The sequence below is a fragment of the Balaenoptera borealis genome (assembly GCF_965194805.1).
Source record: "Balaenoptera borealis genome assembly, contig: HAP1_SCAFFOLD_978, whole genome shotgun sequence".
Lineage (NCBI taxonomy): Eukaryota > Metazoa > Chordata > Mammalia > Artiodactyla > Balaenopteridae > Balaenoptera > Balaenoptera borealis.
Window position 1 is genome coordinate 60,899 of NW_028123231.1, and position 8,245 is coordinate 69,143.

At 42.9% G+C, this 8,245-nt stretch overlaps 1 long non-coding RNA gene across 1 annotated transcript in view; it reads left to right on the forward strand.

Annotated features, from left to right (window-relative positions):
• The window catches only part of LOC309621766, a 52,456-nt gene extending 51,138 nt beyond the window's left edge, over window positions 1-1,318 (forward strand). The window contains exon 2 of the long non-coding RNA XR_014240262.1: window positions 852-1,318. This is a non-coding gene — a long non-coding RNA (uncharacterized lncRNA). The remainder of the gene's footprint in view (window positions 1-851) is intronic.
• Window positions 1,319-8,245: the final 6,927 nt, after the last annotated feature.

Here is an 8,245-nt window from a genome sequence, read left to right on the forward strand (position 1 = left end):
ACTTACTAAAGGAAAAACCTCATTGGTTAAGGCAAATATTCAACAAAGGTAGTAAATCAACCATGTACACAGCTAATAGGAAGGATGAAAGAAAACAGCAATAAAACCATCTATATTCACAATAAGAAGTTAAGGGACACACAAAACAAGTAGATGTAAAATATAAGGTCAAATTCAGTAACTGTGGGGGAGGAGAGTAACAATGCATGGTTGGTAGTGTCCATGTGAAATTAAGAGCTCAGCAACTTAAATAATCACACACATACACACTCACACAAAACTGAAAGAAATCCAAACATAATATTAAAGATAGTCCTCACGTCACAGATGAAGGGAATAAACAGGGAAGAAAGGAACACTGAAGAAATTAAAGAGGGATTCTAAAAATACCCAAGACAAATGAAAATGAACACACAATGATCCAAAATCTATGGGACACAGCCAACGCAGTTCACGGGGGAAGTTATAGTGATACAAGCTTTTTCTTAGGAAACAAGAAAAATATCAAATAAACAACCTAACACTACACCTGAAGGAATTAGAAAAAGAAGAAAAAACAAAACCCAAAGCTGTCAGAAAGAAAAATTAAGAAAACTATGCCATATGCAATCACATCAAAAAGAATAAGATACCTAGGAATAAACACACCTAAGCAGGTAAAAGACATGTGCTCAGGGCTTCCCTGGTGGCGCAGTGGTTGAGAGTCTGCCTGCCAATGCAGGGGACACGGGTTCGAGCCCTGGTCTGGGAAGATCCCACATTCTGCGGAACAGCTGGGCCCGTGAGCCACAACTACTGAGCCTGCGCGTCTGGAGCCTGTGCTCCGCAACAGGAGAGGCCACGATAGTGAGAGGCCCACGCATCGCGATGAAGAGTGGCCCCCGCTTGCCGCGGCTGGAGAAAGCCCTCGCACAGAAACGAAGACCCAACACAGCCAAAAAATAAATAATAAATAAGTAATAAATAAATTAAAGAAATCACTATAAAAAAAAGACATGTGCTCAGAAATCTATCAGCCATTGGTGAAAGAAGTTGAAGGCAACACAAAAAGATGGAAAAACATAGCATGTGCATGGACTGGAAGAATTAATACTCTTAAAATAACCATACTACCAAAGACAGTCTTAATGCAACCGATTTAATGCAATCCCTATCAGAATACCAAAGCATTTGCACAGAACTTGAAAAAGTAATTTTAAAATTTGTATAGAAACACAAAGGCCCCAAATAGCCAAACAATCTTGAGAAAGAACAGAGCTGGAGGCATCACGCACCTTGACTTCAGACTATACTGCAAAGTGACAGTAATCAGAGAGAATCGTACCAGAGCAAAAACAGACACAAAGATCACTGGAAGAGAACAGAGATCCCAGAAATAAGCCCACACACTTATATTTAATTGATTTATGACAAAGCAGGCAATATGGAGAAAAAACTGTCTCTTCAATAAGTGGTACTAGGAAAACTGGTCAGCTACATGGAAAAGAATAAAATTAGATTATTTTAGAACACCATATATAAAATAAATGCAAAACTGAATAAACACCTAAATGTAGGACCAGAAACCATAAAACCCCTAGAGGAAAATATAGAACATTCTTCAACATAAATGATAGCAACAGTTTTAAGTTCAATCTACTAAGGCAAATGAAACAAAAGCAAAACTAAAAAAATGGGACTTCACTAAACTTAAAAGATTTTGCACAGCAAAGGTAACCAAAGACAAAATGAAAAGACAACCTGCTGAAGGAGAGAAAATATTTGCACATGATAAGAGGTTAACACCAAAAAGATGACTAAGCAAGGGTTCATAGCTAAACTACAGAAAGAGCACATACAACTCAGTATCAAAAAAACACCCAAAATCTTTTTTTTTAAATGAGAAGACCTAAATAGACACTTTTCCAAGGAAAATATACAGATAGACAGCCAGAACTCACAAAGATGCTAAACATAGCTAATCGGCAGTAAAATGCAAATCAAAACTATGAGATATATCACCTCAGTCTTGTCAGAATGGCTGTCATCAAAAAGATCACAAGTAACAAAGGTTAGTGAGGATGTGGAGAAAGGGAAACTCTTGTACACTCTTGATTTGAATGTGAATTAGTGCAGCTACTGTGGAAAGCAGAATGGAGGTTCCACAAAAAACTAAAAATAGAACTACCATAATATCCAGCCGTTTCACTCTTGGGTATATCAGAAGAAAACAAAAACACTATTTCAAAAAAATAACTGCACCCCAATGTTCATAACAGTGTTATTTGCCATAGCCAAGATACAGAGTCAAAGTAAGTGTTCATCAATAGCTTAGTGGATAAAAAAGATTTTTTATGATGACTTCAGCAAAAAATGAAATTTTGCCATTTGCAAGAACATGGATGGACTTGGAGGGTATTATGCTTAGTAAAATAAGCCGCAGAGAAAACAAGCATGGTATGTTATGAGAAAAAAAGCATGGTATGTTATGAGAAAACAAGCATGGTATGTTATCATTTACACGTGGCATCTAAAAATTTGAATACAACACAAACAACAACAACAAAAAAACAGACTCACAGATTAAAGAACAGACTAGTGGTTACCAGCAGGGAGAGATAGGGTGGAGGAGCAAAATAGTGGTAGGAGATTTTGAGGTACAATCCACTATGTATAAAATCAATAATCTACAGTGGTGTACTGTATAGCATGGGGAATATAGCCACTCTTTTATAATAACTATAAATGGAGAAGAACCTAAACATTTATGAATCACTGTTGTACCTCTGAAACTAATATAATAATGTAAATTAACTATAGATCAATAAAATATAAAGTAAGAAACAATAAAGGGGAGACAGATTATTAGATAGAAATCAATTAAATAAACACAAGTTTTGGAAATCAGGAATTAAAACACAACATGTAAGACACAACATTGGCATTTAAAGTGTACAATCTATTCATTTAAAAGAAATCATTTAAGTGGTAAAAAATGGTACCCATTCTCACAATTTTGTATATCTAGGATAAATTATTATCTACAAAAATATGTTACAAATATTCACTCAAAAAGAAAGAGAAAATTTGGATAAATCCATTTCAGTATACAAATTTAATATCAAAGTCTCTAGGTAAAATTGATTTGAATAAGTTCTGTTAGCCACTTCTAGTTTCTTTGTGATGTAAAATCTTTTAAAGCATAAAAATCAGCCTTTCTACATTATTCCACTAGACATACATGGAAGTTAAAAGAAATGAGAAGAGAGAACAATCAACCAGGAAGGTGAATTTACTGAGAAACAGTCATTCGTTCTCCCTCCTCCTTTTCTTTTCCTCCTTTTCCAGGTCTCTTTCGGTTCCAATCAAGAGAAGTCTTGAGAGTTCTGAGAATATTTCTTTGACGGCTTCAAATCACCATACCTACATCCTCTGACACAACTACACACACGGGAACAAAAATAAACCTCTGCTATCTACTCATGTAGGAGGGATTCATGCAAAATTAACTCCTACATGGAGACCAACAGGTGAGTTTTCTACCTGTTCTTTATAATGTCCTTCCATTATAGTAAATCCCACACATTATGAGGCAGAAGTGGTTACGTGAGCTTTTCCTTGAAGTCAAAAATCTTGCATTCATTTCAAGCACCTGGTGATCATAGGGTACAGCCAGGGAAGGTGCCATCCCCCCTGGGGGTGGGGGGTGGCGGTGAATGGGCTCCCACACCCATGCACCTCCTGATGTACAGATTCTGGAGAAAAGAAGGGCGATCATACCGCAGTCAGCCTGTCAGGCTGTCGGGCCACTGGGCGACCCGACCAGCCTGGAAGTGTCCCATCAGTTGCTGAAAGCAAAACTCTGCCCCCCCCCGTGACGTCAGGCAATTTGGGCCAGAGAGTCAGAGGATAATCAAATCAGAGAGTCAGAGGATAATCAGAGGTAATCAACTCCTCCTCTCTGCTCACCTCCTTGGGGTTACAGCAACCCCATCTCCAAACCCAAATCTGACCCTGGAGTGCCAAACTGGGAGTGGCAGGTGGGCTCTGCCCGTGCTTCAGCGCCCTCTGGAGGTTGTCTGCTCTAAAGCCAACTCTCAGCCCTTCCTTCTCCTTCCCTAGTCATGAGGGCTGCCTTGGTCTCCTGCAGCTGCTGGCCTGATTTCATTCTTCTTTTTTCTCCAATTACAATGAAGTGTCTTACAGAAGTTTGGAATCTCTTGAAGAAGGAAGATCTTTTAGTCAATACACCTTAACTGTGAGAAGTTGGTATCAAGAATGAACCTGAAATACTGTATTTTTCTCCTGATGATTCCAAGGAGAGACAGCACAAGTTTTCTAAATCATAAGAAGAACCAAGGTAAATATGATATTCTGAGCCAGAGATGAAAAAGCAGTTTCTAGCACCCCTTCCTCATGTCATTTAACTGGGATTTAAATCAAACAACTGCCACTGGTTTTTAAATCACATGACCCAACTTTAAATCAATCAGCTGCTTCCCTGTAACTCACGTGACTTGGCTTTGAATAGTAAGAAATTCAGAGGTATAAAAAGGATGTTCTGAACAATAAATGGAAAAACAACATTTTAGAAAGTTTTTTTCTTTTCGAATGGACAATTCATTGCCTACAGAATAAAGGATTCTCTTGTGGATTTCTTGAACTATAAACACATACAATGTCTCCGTTGGCTTGATTGACTTAGATTTGGGTTTTTTTGTTGTTGCTATTGTTAACATATTTCTTGGAGTATAATTACTTTACCTTGTTGTGTTAGCTTCTGCTGTATAACAAAGTGAATCAACTATTCGTATACATATATTCCCATATCCTCTCCCTCTTGTGTCTCCTTCCCACCTTCCCTAACCCACCCCTCTAGGTAGTCACAAAGCACTGAGCTGATCTCCCTGTGCTGTATGCAGCTGCTTCCCAATAGCTATCTATTTCACCTTTGGTAGTGTATATATGTCCATGCCACTCTCTCACTTCATCCCAGCTTACCCTTGCCCCTCCCTGTGTCCTTAAGTCCATTCTCTACAGCTACGTCTTTATTCCTCTGCAGCGACTCCTGCTAGGGATGGATACTTCCTTTTATGCTCAGGGAAAGCCCCTAGTTTGAATATGACTTGAATTTGATCCTGTGAAACCATCAGAACTTCCCACCAGAGATAAATGAGGAGATTCTGGCCTTTATTAGTATGCACGATGAACACGGGTGTCCTGGCTGTACTTGCCAACCCTCCTATTTACCCACCTATTTTTATCCACCTTCCTCCCTGTGAGTACCTTTGACCAACCCTGAGCTCAGACTCCTGACCTATTCCAGTGACTTTGTCAGTCTTTCTTTAAAAATGGACAGGTAATGAAATGAAATTAACCTAGAAGCAGCAGCTCAGTAAGGGAAATAAAATCATCAGAAGTTATCTAATCACAGCCACAGCCATCCAGGGCTCTGTCTTATCTCCTGGGTCATAAGAATGGTACCTTCCTAAACTTGAAGGACATCCAATCAACTAAGCAAAGGTGTTGCTCACCTCTGGCTCTTGGAGGGATTGCTAGGCACTCTACCCAGTGTATACTAACTGCAAAACACTGTCATGGTTGTGAAACACCTATGATCCAGGAAAGCTTTTTGGGGTGCATGGGGAAGGTTTCTTTTTGACATCAAGCAAAAAATAAATCACCAAGCTCTTTGAGCACAGGGGTTCTTAAGAGGGCAGTAGAAGGAAGAAATGGGCAGAAAAGATGATCTCCAATGAAGTTAAGGACATTTTCCCAAAAGAGTAGGATTTAGTCTCAGTTTAAGGAGAACACTTTTAAATAGCTGGGACAGCTCCAAACTGCAGTTTAGGGAACGAGTGCTTCAAAAGAACAGTGCTTTAAAAGTCCTGGCAAGGCAGCAAGAGGATGAAGAGTTGGTTTTGCATAGTTTTGAACACAGGAGTAAAGAAGCAGAGGCATCTCTGACTAAAAGGCCCTGAGATCCTATGGCATCAATGGGTCAGTTGCAGGGGCAGGGGTGTGGGGGGCGATATTTCTCTCTCAATGTCTCCCAGGGCAGCCACCCCTCCCGACCCTAACCCCCAGTCCCTTCACCCTTCCTCCCTCCACTGTTGGGTCCCCAGGGACAGCACTTCTTACGCTGGAGTGCTCAGGCACCATTTCTGCAGTCTGGATTCTTCCTGGAGCCTGGCAAGTTCTGGGACAGGAAGACAGGTCTGCAAGCCCGCTGCGGTGCAGTCGGACCTGGAGGCCTGGAGAGGAACTGGAGCCCTGAAGCCCACCCACGTCCTTGAAGCCGAAGGAGGAACACATCCTCCTAACAGTACTTCTCAGGGGTCAGCGTGCTCCCCACCCGACGGTGATCCATACTCACTTGAGGCAGCAAGCACTGCCTCTAACTGGCCCCCTCGATTCCGCCTTAAGGGTCCTCGCACACGTGTGATAGCGCAGGCCCCGGATCTCTTTAGTCAGCTGAGGCCAGTGCTGCCGGGATCGCTCCAGTCCCATCCCCCAGCCCCTCCCTCTCGGACTGTATGTAATAGAAGAAAGAGCACAGAGGAATAGGCTGAATCAAGGGATCTGGGAGCCTGGGTATGAGTTTGAAGACGGAGAACCTAAGGCGCAATTACATATTACTGAAAACTCTTGTGGGGTGTGTGAGGGGAGGTTAGGGGGCTGAGAGGCTGAGTCAACCTGGTGAGTCCAGCCCCAGGACACCACACAGCCCCGCCCCCCTTTCCTTGCCATCAGACAAGGGTGACGCAACTCCAGCTGGGACTCTGCACTTCCCCCTCCCTGATTCTCCAGAAGAGCAGGTGGCCCCCCTCTGAGGGCAGGGGCAAGACCACGGACCAAGTCCCCCTGCACTAAGGCACTACTGGAAGCTCTTCCTGAACAGCAGTCCTGGCTTGGAGCGAACCCGTGCACCGCCAAAGCTGGTCTCGTCTTGCAGCTGAGGGACGCAGGCTTTAAGTCAGCTGCCTTGGCTTTAAATCAATCAGTCCCCCCTTTAAGTCAGGTGACCTGATTTTAAATCACTGTATGCCCCTCAAGCCTGCAACTTCAAAAGTTGGGAACTTCACTTTGATCCCAGCACCTCACACAGCTGAATGCACACTGTAGTCACCCCCAACCCTGGCTTAGAGGCAGGATATAAGGTAAGGGGATGGGCGTGCACACATGGTGATGAGGGTGTACTTCATGGACCAGAAGGGTCCAGGTACTCTGGGCACAGCAAGCAGTGCACGATACAGCAGCTCCCTGGCAAAGCTGGTGATGCACAGGGGGAGCAGGCACACCCAGGCATGCAGAGGTTCCAGGGCGGGAGCTGGGGCACAGCCAGCCGGGAGGGTGTGAAAGAGGAGGATCTGAGCCTTCTGGAGAAAGGCAGACACAGAATATGGATGAGAAACAAAGACCAGATGAAACATGGATTTGAAAAACACACCATGCTCTTGAAATTGGGGTGGGGGGCACCCCAGATTTGAGTCTTCTTACTCCCCAGTAGCTAGTGCTTTGGCATTTGCCCAATTACTTATAAAATGTGACTGATAATATCTAACCCATAGAATACAGCATTTGGAGTGGTTCGCGTGTTTATGTTTCTATAGGGGAATAAACTTTTCTACAAGAAAAATGTATATTTTCTGAAATAAATTAAAACCCCTTTTTAAAAAGTACTATATTGGACTTCCCTGGTGGCGCAGTGGTTAAGAATCTGCCTGCCAAGGCAGGGGACCTGGGCTCGAGTCCTGGTCAGGGAAGATCCCAAATGCTGCGGAGCAGCTAAGCCCATGTGCCACAACTACTGAGCCTGGAGGCCACAACTACTGAAGCCTGCGCGCCTAAAGCCGGTGCTCCACAACAAGCGCAACAAGAGAATCCACCACAATGAGAAGCCCGCGCACCGCAACAAACAGTAACCCCCGCTCACTGCAACTAGAGAAAGCCCACACGCAGCAACGAAGACCAAACGCAGCCAAAAATAATTTTTTTAAAAAACTACTATATCCTTCTATACATCTTCTTGGGGAAGAACAGAGGGAAGGAGTGGGAGAGTGAGAAAGACCAATACTTAGTGCACATCCCTGATGCAGGTGCTCTGCTGGCTCAGATAGTTTTATCCCCACTTTACAAAGGAGGAAGTAAGCTCAGAGAGGTTTAGTAATTTTCCCAAAGCCAAACAGCTATTGAGTGGCAGAACCAGGATCTGAACCAAGTCTGTAACCTTCAAAGCCTAAGCCCTCATCACAACAAAACTCAA